Source organism: Geotrypetes seraphini, chromosome 8 (assembly GCF_902459505.1).
Source record: "Geotrypetes seraphini chromosome 8, aGeoSer1.1, whole genome shotgun sequence".
NCBI lineage: Eukaryota > Metazoa > Chordata > Amphibia > Gymnophiona > Dermophiidae > Geotrypetes > Geotrypetes seraphini.
This window is the reverse complement of record NC_047091.1, coordinates 107,145,106-107,162,903: the sequence shown is the minus strand read 5'-3', so window position 1 is coordinate 107,162,903 and position 17,798 is coordinate 107,145,106. Positions and strand designations below refer to the sequence as shown.

At 42.3% G+C, this 17,798-nt stretch overlaps 1 protein-coding gene across 1 annotated transcript in view; it reads left to right on the top strand.

Annotated features, from left to right (window-relative positions):
• The first annotated feature begins 10,759 nt into the window (after positions 1 to 10,759).
• Positions 10,760 to 17,798, top strand: part of TNFAIP8L1 (TNF alpha induced protein 8 like 1) — a 55,306-nt gene continuing 48,267 nt past the window's right edge. Inside the window, exon 1 of the mRNA XM_033953622.1 lies at positions 10,760 to 11,116. The gene's annotated coding sequence lies outside the window, so the exon portion shown is untranslated. The remainder of the gene's footprint in view (positions 11,117 to 17,798) is intronic.

The following is a 17,798-nucleotide window of genomic DNA, read 5'->3' as shown; positions in this document are numbered from 1 at the left end:
TTTATGTGAACTGCTTAGGATATATGCAGTAAATAAACTTTTAAAATAAATAATAAATAAATAAAAGCAAACCGCAAAATCAGTTTAATGTATAAATCAGTGGTTCTCAAACCTGTCCTGGAGACCCCAGCCAGTCGAGTTTTCAAGATATCCCTAATGAATATGTATGAAGCAAATTTGGATGCCTGTCACTTCTATTATATGCAAATCTGCCTCATGCATATTCATTACTTATTAAATAACCATGCGATTTATCATTTCTATTCAATAGCTCTCATACATTAAAACATCATTTGATACACCATAGAGAGCTAACTTATAATTACACTTCATATAATCACTTATTTAACCATTTAAAATTTATTTCTCACATATAGATATCTTGGTGGAGGCTCTGGCACCTCTCCACCCCCACCCCCACGCTTGCTCCCTCCCTTCCCACCCTAACTCTTTAAATCTACAGCATTGTGAGCAACTTTTTCAGCCTGCTGCTTGCACCAGCCTGGCTCCCCCTCTGAAATCACTTCCGGGTCACGGGGTCAGGAGGTAATGTCAGAAGGGAAGCCAACATCAGTGCGAGCAGCAGGCCAGAGAAGCTGTTTGTGTTGGTGAAGATTTAAAGCGGTACAGGAGAGGGAGGGCGCAAATGTGGTGTGGGGGGCAGGGAAGGAGCAGGGGTGCATGGAAGAAGCGGGGTGGAGAGGAGGGCGGGGGCACCACTGCCCCAGGCACCTCTTACCCTCACTACGCCACTGACTGTGACTTCTCTTACTCCATCCAGTGGAAAATTGTTTAATCAGAGTACCTTTCTGGGACATTAGGCCACTCAGTGGTACAAATTAATATCTGAATTTTTGAATAAGAAACCAAAGACTGGTCTTCATGACATTTGGAGCATTGAGATAAAGCAGCAAATTTCTGCGTCTCAATGGCCATGAATTTGGACTTTGAGGATGATATGAACGGCGTCTGCATCTATGAGACAAGCATGGCTTTTTTTGTTACATAGATCTTTTTGGTTTTTTTTTTTTGTTTGTTTTGTTTTTTTTATTTAATTTTTATTATTTTCAATTTGAATTTCAAGTATTACACTTGTACAGAAAGCAAGAATAGAATAGATATCAAATACAATACAAATATAAATCCTAAGTTAACAAATATACTATTTATGCTCAAGTCCTCAAATTAAGATCCAAGAATTAAGAAAATTGGCGAAATTATAAGGAAAAATAATAATAATATTTAAGGAACTGAGAGCTATAGCAATGAGATGAGGTCATAATATCCAAATTATAGGGCTCAAAGATTATTGACATTCAGATGAGACACATAGATCTTTTTGGACCCCTGTTTGTTTACAGAAATTGGATGGTTCTAAGACTAATAGATGCTGTCACTGTCATCTCGACGTGGGGACATTGGATCATCTAATGTTCTATTGTCCCTTGATACTTAAATTTTGGAGATCCATTTGGGGTCAAGTGAATAAATTATTGAAAAATCCAGTGGCATTGACGTACGATACCGTGCTATTTGGCATGTTAATGAGGGCTAAAAGCCAAATATCTTACCCATAATAATAAACTTCTCTTTATTATGACAGGGGTTGCCATACAACTCATTTTGAGGAACTGGAAAAACTGGGATTGGTTAAATTATACTTTCTGGTGGGAATCCCTATGCCACACTTTTAAAATGGAACATATGATGGCCATACAACAGGGACATTATAGGAAATTTATGAATGTTTGGGAGCCATTGATAAAATTCTGTAAGGAGTGATTGTTGATTTTGCCCTTTGATCATACACGTCCAGGGTGGGGAAATACTTTTAATTTGAGTGCAATTGTTGGATATGTAGAAAGGGGGGATGATATATGTATTTGTCATAAAATATATTTTTGATAGAATTTAAAGGCTCTTTTTATCAAGCCGCGCTAGCGGGGTTAGTACGCGTGACTTTTAATCACGCGCTAACCCCCACGCTGGCCAAAAAACTAACACCTGCTCAAGGAAGGCTTTAGCAGCTAGCATGGACGGCGGTTTAACACAGGCTATTACGAGCGTTAAACCGCTAGCGCAGCTTGATAAAAGGAGCCCTAAGTGCTGTTAAAGTGTAAAATGTCTGTATTTGTATATGTTGCACTTATTTTTGGCTCTAAAATGAATAAAGATATTAAAAAAAAAAAAAAGTACCTTTCTGTAAGAGAATAAGAGAATGGGATTTGAAGTATCACTTTTCCGTTGTTACAATCAAAGCTAGATAGATACTTATTTTCGCCTGAGGCAATGAAGGGTCCAACTTTTTGGACATGAACATCCCTAATTCTTCTGCAATCAGAACTGGATGCCCATATTTTGGCCCCTCCCTAGCAATGGCATATCTAGGGTATGTGACACTCGGGGCTGATCATTTTTAACCCCCCCCCCCCCCCGCCCCAATATAAAAAAATATTTTTAGTAACTTTATTGAACCCCCCCCCCCCCTCCTTTACAAAGCCGCACTAGCGTTTTTAGTGTCGGCCACAATGGTAACAACCTATTCCCTTCAGTGGAGCATCTCTCCCTTCCTCCCCTCCATTATCATGTGCAACATTTCATTCTATCCCCCCATGCACCATCTCTCCCTGCCCTCCACCTTATGTCCCATATTTCTCCTCTATTCTCCATGCATGTCTCCCTCCCCTCCACCATATGCAAAATTTCTCCCTCACCCCTTTCTACCTCTTTGTTATATCTCCATTCCTTTTGTCCAGCCCATGACCAACAATTCTTCCTCTCTCTTCGTTTCCCCTTGTGCAGCAGTTTTACATCCCTCCCTCCTATCCCCCTGTGTAGCAGTTTTCCTTTCTTCCCTCCAATCCCCCTGTACAGCACCTCCGGACCTGACCGACCCCACCCTTCTCCCCAAACCATGAGATTTGACATATCTTTGGGCCTCCAACTGCAGCAGCGGTGGTGGCTGGCCATTAAAGGCCTGACCCACCAGGGCTTCTCTCTTCCACGTCAGCAGTGATGCGGCAGAGGGAAGACCTCGGAGGGTCTAGGGCCACAAGAAGCCTGTTCAGAGCTGCCTCCAACAGCCGGCCACCGCTACTGCTGCTTTAGGAGGCAGGCCTAAAGGTATGTCAATTCTCTCATTGTTGGCAGCCTTAACTCGCTGCACTGCTAACGTCGAACCGACGCCGGCAGATCAGTGAAGTTCCCGGGCCATGAAGCCGATGCCAACCCCAGATCTGCCCCTTATGATCTGTACCTGGGGCAAACCGCCATTCCCCTCCCCTCCTTGGTACACCACTGCTCCCTGGTCTCACCTAAAACGTACCCAGACCATGCCCCCTTGCTATATGGACATATTTCAGCTTTAGATATCCATACCCTGGCTTTATAAAATCAAAACTGAATTTCCATGCACTATGGATGTCTACTTTCTAGTTTTCAGAATTCCAAAATATAAATACAGCTTTTAAATTAACCACCTAATCTATTAAGAACAGATTTAATTGATCTGCTAAATTCACAGCTTTCTTCTTTTTACTTGCCTTCCTCTCATCGTTTCCACCATTTTCTTCTGTTCTTCTGTCTTTTCAAGTTTTCCAGTCATGCTTCTCACCTCTCAAGAGAATAATACAGTTAATAAATCAGAGAGAGCTGGAATGGGTGGCAGTGGGGGAGAGAGATGCAGGACACTCACACAGGAAATGTTATGGTCATGAGAAAGAGATTTAGGGGACAGCCAATCTACAACTGAATCAGAGCTACAAATGTGTGTGACTCCTAAGTAGCCCTTTGCTTTATATAATCCTGCAGAATGCTAATAATTGCTACATATAAATAAATAGGCATGGGCATGATTTTACAAGCAGTATATCTAGTCATTTATTTAATTATTTATTCTGTTTTATATCCCATCCTCCCCAAAGAGCTCAGAACGGGTTGCAGATTTAAAGTTAAGGAGTTACAATGTAGTTATGTAAGACTACATTAGGAGCATTGTATGGAGTTACAGAATATACTGCATGGGATACGATTGTATAAAATTATAAGACTACAAACATTGTATAAAGAGTGAACCAAATGCAAGATTATAACATGATAGAGCATTGTTTAAACATAGATGTTCACGAATCTTCTAGTGTCATGGTCACGAGGGTTATTCCGCATAGGCATGTGCGGGGGAGAGGGCATGGGAGCTAGAGGGCGAGGGAAGTGGTTAGGTAAAGATGTGGGTGGGTTTTTATGACTTTCCTGAAGCTTAAAAGTCCCTCAAGAGATCTAATGTGTGGCGGGAAGTTGTTCCGTAGGTTTAGGAGGAAACGGGAGTAGGATAGCTGTCGGGCTGTTTGGAGCTGGAGGGTGTGTCCTGATGGTGCATGTAGGCGTACTCACATTGGCAGCGTAGCGCTCGACTTGGAATGTAGAGAGGAAGTTTGAGTGAGAAGTATCTGGGTACCATTTGTGCCTCTCTTGCTAACATATTGGTTCCCTTTTTAACATAGTAACATAGTAGATGACGGCAGATAAAGACCCGAATGGTCCATCCAGTGTGCCCAACCTGATTCAATTTACATTTTTTAAATTTTTTCTTCTTAGCTATTTCTGGGCAAGAATCCAAAGCTCTACCCAGTACTGTGCTTGGGTTCCAACTGCCGAAATATCCATCAAAACCTACTCCAGCCCATCTACACCCTCCCAGCCATTGAAGTCCTCTCCAGACCATCCTCCCCCAAACGGCCATATACAGACCATGCATTTCTGCCCAGTACTGGCCTTAGTTCAATATTTAATATTATTTCCTGATTCTAGATCCTCTGTGTTCATCCCATGCTTCTTTGAACTCTGTCACCATTTTCCTCTCCGCTATCTCTCTCAGGAGCATATTTCAGGCATCTACCACCCTCTCTGTAAAGTAGAATTTCCTTACATTGCTCTTGAATCTACCACCCATCAACATTAAATTATGTCCTCTGGTTTTACCATTTTCAGAATAAAGTTTTTTATTTGGGAATGAAGGAGAATTCCAGTTGGACCCCTTTCCTGAGGACCCTCGGGATATGACTACAGGTCTTTAAAAACAAGACTTTACAAAAGACAGGCCAAGCTTGTTTTCTATATAAATTCATCTTTACAAGAATTCTGTAGCTGTTTTCATATGTGGCAATTTCCTCCTGCCTCTGTTGTTCGAGATAAGGAACATATAGTACACAGCGCAGGTGTTACAACATAGCACAGACAAGACCAGTGCTTGCTGTATAGAAAGAAAATTATAATACTGGTGCTTAGCTGGGACACAGAGACAGGCCTGCAGGTGTAAAGCAGTCAGCAATAAGTCCTGTTTTTCCTATTTTCTCTGACCAGGGATGAAACAATGGACAGCAGGCCAGGCATGAGGCCTATGCATTGTATCTAATCTAATCTTCGTTTTATATACCGATGCTACTCTCTATGGAACTCGACTTGGTTTACAGTTCATTAAAAAATGAAACATAACAAGTAAAAACAGAAATTGGTTAGATTAGATGGATGGAAAAAGTTAGAAAAAAAGTATATTGAATTGCTTAAAATTACTATATGACAGCTAAAATCAGATTAACTCTTGTGAAAACAAGCAGGTTTTTAAACTTTTTCGAAATTTAAATAATTGATCTACCAGTCTTAGAGAATTTAGAAGTCCATTCCAAATTCTCACCAATTAAAAGTACAAGATTTACTAAGCTTCCCAGTGCTTTTAATACCTTTCAGAGAATAATAATAATAATAATAACTTTATTCTTATATACCGCCAACAATCTTGCGACTTCTAGGCGGTTTACAATGAGGAGAAACTGTACAGACAGCGAATTACAGAGTATAACAGTGAACATCTGATATTAACAACATTAATAATAGCAACAGTTTATATACTGCCGGACCGGGAAGTCCCGTGCTATTTACAATGAGTTAGAAAAGTTTCATAAATTGATTGGAACATTCATAGTTTAGAGATTAGAGGTTAACAGTTTACAAGATCAGATATGGGGTGGAATTACGAAGGGGGCTATTGTCCTTATTTGTTACCTATGTAATTCGAGAACAGGAATGTTTTTAGGTGTTTCCTAAATTCACTATAGTTGTTTGAGTGTGTGATTAGTTTTCCTAGGTCTTTGCCCCATAAGGCTGCTTGGTACGATAGAAGTTGTTGATGTAACAAAGTTGTCCTTCTGACAGTTGCCACTGCAGATGAAGTAACAGCCTTTCTTTTTACATGCTGCTTCTTATTGTGTAATAAATCTGTAACTTTTATGCAACAGCATTCCTGAGTCAGTTTTTATGGAAAGGGTTTAGCAGCCACCCTTTTCCAGATTTATTAATTGAAATATGTTAGCTTTGGGCAATATTAATTGCAGATGTCTTTGTACTGTATTCAGTACAAAATATGGAGCCCCTCTCCAGGTTTTGTATTTCACAATGTGCCTAGTAGTGGAGAGCTCTGTGTTGCTATTGCTCAGATAACATGAAAATCAGGATCTTTTTTTGTATGGTGACTTCCATGGAGAAATGTTCTAGTTTTGATCTGCACATTGTGTGGAGGTCAAATATCATCTCCCAAATAACTAATTTTGTTATGGTGTGTTAAACTGAGCTTGTCTTTTGCTTTCTTTCTCATTTTGCTCCATGTTGTTTGAGCATTATATATTTCCTTTGTGTTTTTGCTGAAAAGCAGGTTAAAGTATGTGTGGCGAGAAACACGGTTCTTTGGGTTTGTCTGGCAGGATCTATTGTTTTGCTTTAAACATAGGTGAAGTTACCATTTATTTTTTTCATCAAAACGGGACATCTATTAATTGTCATTCCGGCCCTAGTCCCGCCCCAATCCCACCCCCAATTTCTTCCATTCATTTTTCCTGTACACATAATATCTTATTAATTCATAATGGTAACCATAAAATTAAAAAAAAAACCACAAAGCACCAGTATATTCAGAGAAAATATTAATTATCATTTATATTTGGGGAGTTTTCAAAGATGTTAAGGCAGGTGACTTTAAAATATGCAATGTCACCTCGGTAACTATAGGAAAATTGACAAATATAGTGCAAAATATAGACAGCAGATATAAATTCTCAAAACTGACACATTTTGATCACTAACTTGAAAATAAAATCATTTTTCCTACCTTTGCTGTCTGGTGATTTCATGAATCTCTGGTTGCATTTCCTTCTGACTGTGCATCCTTTCTTTCATTTCTTTCTTTCTGCACTCAGGCCCAACAATTATCCCTTTCTATTCCCTCCCTCCTTCCTTCCTATGTCCTTAGTGCCCCTTCCTGTGTCCTTAGTGCCCCCAGTGCCTCCTTAGGTCCTTAGTTCCACTTCCTATATCCTTAGTGTCCTCAGTGCCTCTTTCCTATGTCCCCCTCACTGCCTTCCAGTCTTTGTACCATCCCCTCTCCCGAAGCTAGCCTGCCTGCCTCCCTCCTTGCCATGCCATAGCGTGCTTGACTACTTCCCTCCCTCGCCAAAGCCTGCCTCCCTCTTTCTCTCCCTCCAGCACCTGATTCAAACCTCCCCCCCCCCCCACACGGTCCGCTGCCATTGCCTGCCAGCCTCCCTCCTCCCCTCTCTCCAGCACCGATTCAAACCCCCGTCCACCCGCTGCCGCTGCACATTCTTCTTGCTGCCTAGAAGCCTTCTTCCCGACATCAATTCTGACATCTGAGAGGAAGTTCCGGGCCAGGCAATTGCTGCCTGGCTGACTCAGAACTTCCTCTTCGACGTCAGAATTGACATCGGGAAGAAGGCTTCTGGGCGGCAAGAAGAAGGTGCAGCGGCGGTGGGTGGCCGGGAGTTTAAATCGACGCTGGAGGGAGGGGAAGCGATCGCCTGTCCCGTTGTCCCCGCACACAGCTTCAGGACGTTGTGCCTGAAAATGGGACATTTCAGCATCCTGAAGCTGTGGGTCGGGACAACAGGACAGTCGGTCCAATAACAGGACGGTCCCGTTGAAAACGGGACATATGGTCACCTTAAACATGGGTGACCTGGGCCTTAAAGGAGTGGTGCGCGAGGCTCTGCTGTCATTTACTGTGTTACTGAAGCAACTACCCTCTAAGAAGCTGCTGCAGTCTTGCATAATAGTTGGGGCAGCCCTTGCCCCACCCCCATTTTGGATGCTCGGTGGGGGGAGAGCACCAGCTCATCCTTCACCTCAGGCAGCAGATTGCCTTGTCTTAGGGTTAGATTTTTTTTTTTTTTTTTAGACTGCATCATGGTTCACTACTTTGTGTTGTCCAGCCTTAAAGTCTATAAACATTTATGTTGTTTCAGTAAAAACTTTTGACTAAAAATAATCATGGTTATGCTCGGGCAGGGGTCTCAAAGTCCCTCCTTGAGGGCCGCAATCCAGTCAGGTTTTCAGGATTTCCCCAATGAATATGCATGAGATGCACTGCTTTCAATGCATATTCATTGGGGAAATCCTGAAAACCCGATTGGATTGCGGCCCTCAAGGAAGGACTTTGAGATCCCTGTGTGGCCAAAACATCTATCCCCGAGTCTTGCTGTTCTTAGGAAAACCAGTTTGGAAATCAGAGCTAGGCCCTGCAAGCAATATGGTAAACCCAGGGCTAGATCAACCCTGTCAAGTGAATCTGGATCCAACTGGCGTCCCTTCTCTCAACCCACCAGATCTGCATCTGTGGTAATGAATACCCAGGAAAGTGATTTCAGATCTGCTCTCTTCAGGAGATTATCCCTGGACAACAAACTAACCTCCCTCATAACCTTTTACAAAGGGGCAGTAGCAGCTGCAGAATGGCAAATGTTCCAATGACCATTGAATCCCTAAGGGCGTTAGAGCGATTACCATGGCCCACCACGATAATCATCATTGTAAAAGATGGCCTAAATAGGACCTAGGGTATGTGACACCCAGGGCCGATCATTTTTTAAAACACACACACACACCCATATAAAAACATGTTTTTAGTAATTTTATTTATTTATTTTTATATCCCATCCTCAAGTTTTCTTTATTTTTTATATACCTTTTATCATACAGATATCTAAACGGTTTACAATAATATGTAGTAAAAGTTTAAAAAAAAGAATAAAAACTTGGCTAAAGTAAAAAAAAAAAAAAAGGGGGAAACATTTACAGTTTAACATTCACAGTGTTACAATATAACATTACAAAGAGTTACAACCTCTTCAACCCCACGCCAGCGCTGTGGTGTAAACAAAATAAACAAAAAAGTCCTTTCCTCTCTCTTTTAGGTCCTAGCTCATGCTTGCTGTCTAACACCAGTTCTGGCAGGATACAAATTTCAAACCTGACATATTGTAATCACAAAGTAGAAAACAAAATTATTTTTTCTACCTTTTGTTGTCTGGTCATTTTGAAATTCAAATCATGTTGGTTCCAGGCTCTGGTTTCTGTTTGTCTTCTGTTAATTCGCTCACCAGGGTCTCCTGCCCATTTGATGTTTTCTTCTTTCTCTGTGCTCACCATCCATCTTCCATCTCTGTACCTTCCCTTCCACTGCTATATCCAACGTTTCTGTTTCTTTCCCACTGTCTACCATCTCTCTTTCTTACACCCTGGCTTCTGCCATGGGTCAAACCTCTCTATTCCCCTCAATGCAGTATCTCTCCCTTCCTCCCCTCCATTATCATGTACAACATTTCTTTCTCTCTCCCCATAAACTATCTCTCCCTGCCCTCTACCCTATGTCCAACTTTCTCCTTCTCTCTTCTCCATGCATGTTTCCCTCCACCATATGCAGGATTTTTCCTCTCACCCTTTTCTACCACTTTGTTGCATCTCCCTTTATCTTCTCCAGCCCATGTCCAACAATTCTTCCTCTCTCTCCCCCCCCCCATGTGCAGCAGCTTTCTATCCTTCCCTCCTATCCCCCTGTACAGCAGCTTTCCATCCCTTCCTCCTATCCACCTCTATAGCAGTCTTCCATCCCTCCCTCCCATCCCCCTGTGCAGCACCTCTGGACCCAACCAACCCCCACCCCACCGTGAGATTTTTGTGGCCTGCTATGCCAGGGCTTCTCTCTGACGCATCATCAGTGACACAGCAGAGGGAAGGTCCCAGCGGGCCACGAGAAGCCTGTTCAGGGCATTTTCTCATTGTCAGCAGCCTTAACTCACTGCTCTACCAGCCTTGAGCCTTCCTCCTGCTTCTGCAGAAGGCAGGACCTGGCAGAGTGGAAGGCTCAACCCCAGCAAAGCAGTGAAGTTCCCATACTATGACGCTGACCCTATGAGCACCCCTTTATGGTCTACAGCAAGGGGGGGGGGTTGCAAATAATATGTCACCCAAAACAAAGACAATGTCTATGGTCAGCTGCTATTTATGATATATTACCTCAGACTATGTATAATGCAATAACTATGTAGCATGTATAATCCTTTGTAAACATATTTAACTCTATATAAAATTCTGTGTAATAGTATGTTGCCTGTAACCCGCGTAGAACTTTAATGAGGATGTAAGACTGCACATAACAAAAGAAGGCAACCATGTGCCTGCAACTGCAACACACAGCTACTCTGTCCTGACCAAAAGCAAACTGAGCAGGGATCCCGGCTTCAAACTCATCCTTCAGGGTCCGTGTTTGTTTATCTTGACCTAATGTAGGGGGAAATCCAGAGCTGTCTCTCCCCGCTTTCCCGTCTCACATGGAACGCCCATGAAATAGGCCCGCCCCACTGGCCTCTGCCTATTGGCTATTTTATAGAAAGCCTTCCAAGCCAATGGCCAGAACAGCTGTCAACCCAACCCTTCTGCTCTCAGCGCCTAGGCTTCTTCTTGAATTTCAAAAAGTTTTTTTTTCTCCTTGGGATCAAGTTTCAGAGAGGGCTAAGCGATCCCTGGCGATGCATGAATTTTACATGGCAATCACTAATACAGCAGGGAGAAATCTACAACGCGCGAGCCTCGGTGTCCTGCCATCCTGAAACGAAGAAGTGGTGGACATTTTACACCCACCCCTCCCCCCCCCAATTAATCGAGACATCGTGCGATAGTTTACAAAGCTGGCAAAAGACACCCACGTATTCTGTGGTACGGTTCAAGCTTGCTGAGCTCAACTTCCCGGTGATTTCCCCTGGATGAAGCACAGCAGGTAAGGAAAAGAGAGAAAAAAAAAGAACTGGGGGAGAAGCTTTGTAGTTCCATGTAATTTATGATCAGAAATTGCAAAGCTGATAGGGCTGGGCTATTTTTCCAAATGTTAAAGGGGAGTGTTTCTGCACGATGACACAAATCTGAAATTGAGAGTTGGATTTAAAAAAAAAATGTGCATAGCAAACCCACTGCAATAATAAAAAAAAAAAAAAGCAAACTGAACGTTTATAGCTTTGCAATCAAATGCACAAGAAGAATTAGTTAAACTGTAAAAAGAAAAAAAAGATGATAGACTGCTGAGGCAGGGATGTGTTCTTTAGTTCTCCAACTTTTCTGACTGTTAACATCTGGATTGAAATTTAATCACAATCTCTTGCAGCAAATCAGATCGACCTTTTCTCAAACACTAGACCTTTCCAGATTTCCAACGTGATTTGTTTCTGTATTTACTTATTTAAAGGGGGGGGGGGGGTAAGGGAACATGGCCTTGGTAGGGTTAAAAACCCTGAAGAACTGATGTATGCACATTTCTGTTTTGAGAATAATTCACATAAAGCCCGTCGTTCCAAATGTCACGGGCTCCTTCCTCTGTAATGCAAAATAAAGAAATGAAATCCCAGCTTGTTTCTGTATGATTAATATTTCTTATCAAGCTATTCTGCTTTATATCAGATAGTCTCACTGAATCCAGGGCTGGTGAAAGGGTACTGGACATCCTAAACAAACTTCTTGCACCCCTATCTAGCCCAAATTAACTTTCAGGCCCTTAATCATGCTTTTAAATATTGGTGTATGTAGCACTTACATATATTTAAAGAGGACATTTTCCAAAGTTATTTATCCAGTTAAAGTAGAAAGTGATCAGTATGGGCTACCATTAGGACACCTTATTTTCCAACTAACTAACTCATGCTATCTTAGCACAGATCCCGTTTTGTGCAACGAGTTACTAAGAACTTGGGTTTACCGTAACCCACATTGATAACTTCCTCCCCCTCCACAAAGTGGGCTATTTGAAAACCGCCCACTCTTCCTGCAAGTAAAAGTAAACACTGATAGTTCTTTCAATTTGGGGAACTGTTAGGATCCATTGTTCTGTTTGACTGCAAACTGTGAAGCTGCTGCTCTAGGCAATCACTTAGTCTTGCCTAATGGTTGGCCTCGCCCTGGCTGGATCCCTACCTTTTTTGAAGTTAGTATTTCTTCCTGTAGAAAAAGGTTTTGCACAGCTGGCTTAAAACCTCCCTGGCCTTTTTAACAAGAATTCATTATTGCATCAGTCTCCTGATTTATATAAAGGTCGGTCCCTCCAGATTCATTTTTCTCCCATTTCTCTCTCACCCCAATGAAAAGACCTGGTTCCTGACCTGGTACTTATCTGTTATCCTGCTCTGACTAATTTGCTTATCAGGAGGGATGTTTTATATCTTAATGCAGTGGTTTTCAGCCCATTTCTCAGGGATCATCTGGCCAGTCAGGGTTTCAGGATATGCACAATGAATATGCATGAGAGAGATTTGCATACCAATAAGGCAGTACATACAAACCTCTCATGCATATTCATTGTGAATATCCTGACAACCCGACTGGCCAGGTGGTCCCTGAAGATGGGGTTGAAAACCCCTGGCTTAATGTATGCCTGTGTTCTTGAACTGCATCATGAACAACCATCTATAGATTCCTTGCGTCCCATGTTTCTTCAGGATGGATCTCCATCCCTCAGTACAGTACCACTCCAGAGTCTTGACACACACCAGCACTACTGTTATATCCTTATTGTTAAGAAGCCGGTGAGCACTGCAGAGGGTGATAAGCAAGGAAGAAGTCAAACGCTAGGGCCCCACCCCCAAACCCAGGCATCTTGCATGCACGATCAATTAACGGTTTTGCATTAAGACAGATACTGTTTTGGAACCCGAGAACTTGGGATCTGAACAGCAATGTGGCACACACTGTGGGCTGCGTTCCCCTGGCTGAGATCTGTGATATCACTTCCCTCTGACAGCTATTCTACAGCCCTGCTGCTCAAGGGGACTCTGCCCTTCCATTTTCTCACACTGACAGAAATGGGTTACGTTTCCCTACCTGCTGCTCAGTTGAAAAATGTACCAATGTTGGGGTTCTCTCGTCCTACACTTGATCAGTATGCATTTCACTGTCCCTTAACAAATATGACGGATGTTTAGGGGAAACTCTTGCCAGTGGTACCCAGTTTTACATTTGCTTAAAGGTATATTACACTACTCAAAGAATATCACTGCCGGCTATCTTTTGATCCAAGAAATTAGTTCTGAAGTCCCTTCTTGTTCTAGTCTGCTTTTCATGGTCTAGACCCCTCTGCTGGATGAAATATCTCTAGTTCACTCCAGACTTGCCACATACAGTAAAGCTGGTTTAGGCCTAATGTCTCAACATTGAGTACAGAAAAGGTTTTTCCTTCTTAGTGCCCTAGAGACCAGGGATTTCTTTTTTAAAGTGGTGCAGGGAGGTTGGATAGTGGGGTGGGGCCCAGACACTAGGAAGGTTTTTTTTTCTTACTTGGAGGATGAGATGTACAGTGTTGGCGTCTATGAGACAGACTTGGGGTTTTTTGTTATATAGAATTTTCTGGACCCTGTTCATTTGCAAAAGTTAGGTAGTTCTAAGTCTAATCGATGCTGGCACTGTCATCTTGATATAGGGACACTGGATCATCTGTTATTCTATTGTCCCTTGATACTTAAATTTTGGAGATCCATATGGGGGTCAAATCAATATGGTATTGGAAGTTTCACTGTCATTGTCATATGACATCGTGTTGTTTGGAATTCTTTTAATACCCAAGAGTCCAATTGATGCAAATAAGAATAGATTACTTCTTATCATGACAGGAGTTGCTATGCAGTTAATCACAAAAAACTGGAAAAATTGGGATAGGCTAAATTATAACTTTTGGTGGGAAACCTTATGCCAAGTTTATAAGTTTGAACGTATGAATTCATTACAATTGGGACATTATGATAAATTTAAAGAGGTTTGGGATCCATTAACAAAATTTTGTAAGAATTGATTATTAGTATTACACTTTGATTTCTGAATGAAGGCTATACACATCCAGGATGGGTGGGTGGGAAGGAGGGGGGATATGTACTTATCTTGTTATTTGATTGTAATGAGTGCTGTTTTATTTTTATACCAATGTTGGTTAATCTGTTGCACTTTGTGTTCAATGTTAAAATGAATAAAGAATTGGCAGGGGGAGGGTGAGGGGGGAAGGAAATTTTTTTTTTTTTTTTTAAGGAGGAAGGGTGAGTCAGGTCTGGCAGGGACCAGTGCAGAAAGCTAATGAGACAAGGGCATTCAGGTTGAGCTATACTGCTGTGAACCTGTTAAAATTTTTATGGTAACCACACTTCTGCAGGCACTTTTTATTTTGTGCATCACTGTGGCATGCTTAATGGCATCTAATGCATTCGTTTGAATGCATTGTAAGGTCCTGTATGCCACGTGAGGTAAACCTGTGCTCAACCCTTTTATTGTATGGTAAGAGCGGAGAGCATAGCTGGTTATAAGAAAGGTTTGGACAAGTTCCTGGAGGAAAAGTCCATAGTCTGTTATTGAGAGAGACATGGGGGAAGCCACTGCTTGCCCTGGATCGGTAGTATGGAATGTTGCCACTTCTTGGGTTTTGGCCAGGTATTGGTGACCTGGATTGGCCATCATAAGAATGGGCTACTGAGCTTGATGACCCAGTAAGGCTATTCTTATCTTCTTATGCATCGCTGGTGCACATATAACCTGCAGTATCTGCAACTGAGCTGACAATAGCTTTCTGCCCTTATGTTTGTTGCATGGGTAGAGTTCAAAGTCCTAAGTGACCTCCTCCACACTGCTTGTTTAAGTTCAGTTGTTCTGCTTGAACTGTAGGTCTTCATATTCTTTTTTTTTTTTTTTTTTAAAGGGTTTCCTCTGGGTCTTTTCCCCCTCTACTTGCATTTCCTTTACCTTCTACTGATGTAATATTCATATTCTGTTCCCCATATCTAAACCACACTGTTCTTCTTTTCTCTCATCTTCCCTGCAATCGTAGGCACCTTCAGCCTTTTCCTAACTTTGTGTCACGATCACGAACACAATTGGTTTCTTTCTTTTTCGCACTCCCATTTATTTCAAATATATTTGCCTGCTCCATCCACAGTTTTGGACATATAACAAATTTGAGCTTTGGTGCTGGAGAAGGATTTTAGGTGTACCGTGGACCACCAGAAGAATTAAGAAATCAATTCTGGAAGAGATCAAACCGGCTCTGTCACTCGAAGCCCACATGATGCAGTTACAACAGTCTTATTTTGGTCACACCATCGGAAGAGAGAGACCCCTGGAGAAGGACAGCATGTTTGGGAAGATCGAAGGAACCAGGTGAAGAGGGCGACCTGCAGTCGGAAGGCTAAACACGGTGAAAACAATCATGGGGATGACGCTGGAGGACCTTTCCAGACTAGCACAAAAACGATTTATTTTTAGATCCACAATTCATCAAGTCGCTAGGACTCGAGCACAAATTGATGGCACCTAACAACAGCAATCATTAAAAATAAATACTACCTCTAAACTTGTTTTCCATACCCCATTCTCTGTACACTTCCCCCTCCAAATCCGCGAATTCGGTTGTTCATGATTTTTTTAAAACAAAAAATTGGGGGGCTATTTTAAGTCCTGTAAGCTCCCCCCCCTTAAGCCTTACCTGGTGGTCTAGCGGATTTTCGGGGCAGGAGCGATCTTCCCATGCTCTTGCCCCGTGGAGATCGCTCATAGGAAATGGCTGCCTTGAGCTCCCGTAGGGAAAAAGTTAAGTTTTCAGTAAAATGTGGGGGTTACAACCCCCCAAACCCCCCACAACGCGGCGCGATCTGTATAAAGTAAAGTGTGGGGGGGGTTCCCTCCCCACACACCCCGTCGTAGCCCCTAAAAACAGTCTTTTTCTTCGGCGCGCACCTCCGCGCTGTGCTCAGTTGTCTGCTCACGCCTTTGTCCCAGCGCGCTTTTGACCTGACACCCAGGACTATTACTACTATTTATCATTTCTATAGCACTGAAAGGCATAAGCAGTGCTGTACATTTAACATTCAATAGACACTCCCTGCTCTGAAGAGCTTACAATCTAATTTAGGCAGACAGGATATCTCATGGTTGGGGAGACTGGTAGAAGGAACGATACAATGGGTATAGGTATCTGAGAGTGAGTGGGAATTAAGAGTTGAAAGCGGCTTCAAAAAAGTGGGCTTTTAGCTTGGATTTGATTACTGCTAGAGGCAGAGCATGACATATTGATTCAGGCAGCTTGTTCCAGGGAAACAGCGTGACAAGAAAGGACAAAGTCTGGCGTCGACAGTGGAGGAGAAGGGTACAGATAAGAGGAACTTACCCGATGAACGGAATTCACAAGGAGGAAGCATAGGGGGGAGATAACTGAGGAGAGATATTGAAGGGCTATGGAGTAAATGTACTGTTAGTGTCTCGGAGAAAATTTGGTTCCTCACTTATTGATAACTAATGTAAATTTTACTGTGCGCTTTGTTTAGTATCCTGCAGGAGTGATGGTTTGGCGCAGTGCGCCTGATTTTGGGTCTTGCTGTATATGACGATTTTTATGCTTTGTAGTCTATGTGTGTAAGGATACAATTGCCCAAACAAGCATCATTCTTTGACCTGATTGATCCTTGAAAATGAACGACAAGTAACTTTATTTTTTATGCAGCAGTGAAACTTGAGCAACAAATCAATCGAGGCTTTGATAACCATTTGGATTTTTTTTTATCTTTGCGAATTTAGATTTTCAGCTCTTTTGACAGAAATTAAATCAAAAAAAGAGACCGACCGGATGATGAAATGCATGTTTGCTTATCAACGATCGAGCCACGTTTTGAGTTAATTTGCACTCAAAAACAAGCACATGCATCGCATTGATTAGCAATTCTATTCTATCTACTTTAGCTTCATCACTGTTACAATTACACATACGCAGCTTAAAGAATTTTAATTAAATAACTCAAATTAAATTTTTTTGTTGGTTTTGTGATTTATAATTACAACTAGTCTTATAGCCCGTTACATTAACGGGTGCTAGAATATATGTGTGTGTCTGTCTTTATTTTGTTTTCTCTCTCCTTAGCCGCTTTCTGTATTTCTGTCTGTCTTTCTTTCTTTCTTTCTTTTTTTTTCCTTGGCTGTCCACCACCACCCCTTGCCTGCTCTCCCTGTCCATTCTCCCTTCCTTTTACCTCCCCTGTGTCCTCCACCACCCCATCACTGCTCACCTTATCCAGCAGCAGCCCTTCTCCCTTTGTTTTATCTCCCCCCCTGTCCATCATCACCTCCTTCCTGCTCCCCCTGTCCAGCAGTAAGCCTGCCTTCATTTTTCTGTCCCCCCTGTCCATCAGCACCTCTTCCCCTGTCCATCAACCCCTTTTTCCTGCTCCCCCCTGCCTCCCTTCCTTTTTCTGCCCCTCCATTTCTATGTGCTGCAGCATTTCCCTCCCACCCCACTTCCCTGTGCAGTATTTTCCTCCCCCCCATACCTTCCTCCTTAACTCCATGCCCTACCATTCGAAGCCGGCAAAAGCAGCGAATTTTAAACGCTGCTGCTGCCCGAAGAAGCCAGGCCTTAACCACAAAGCTGGGGGGGAGGGTTTTAAAAGATA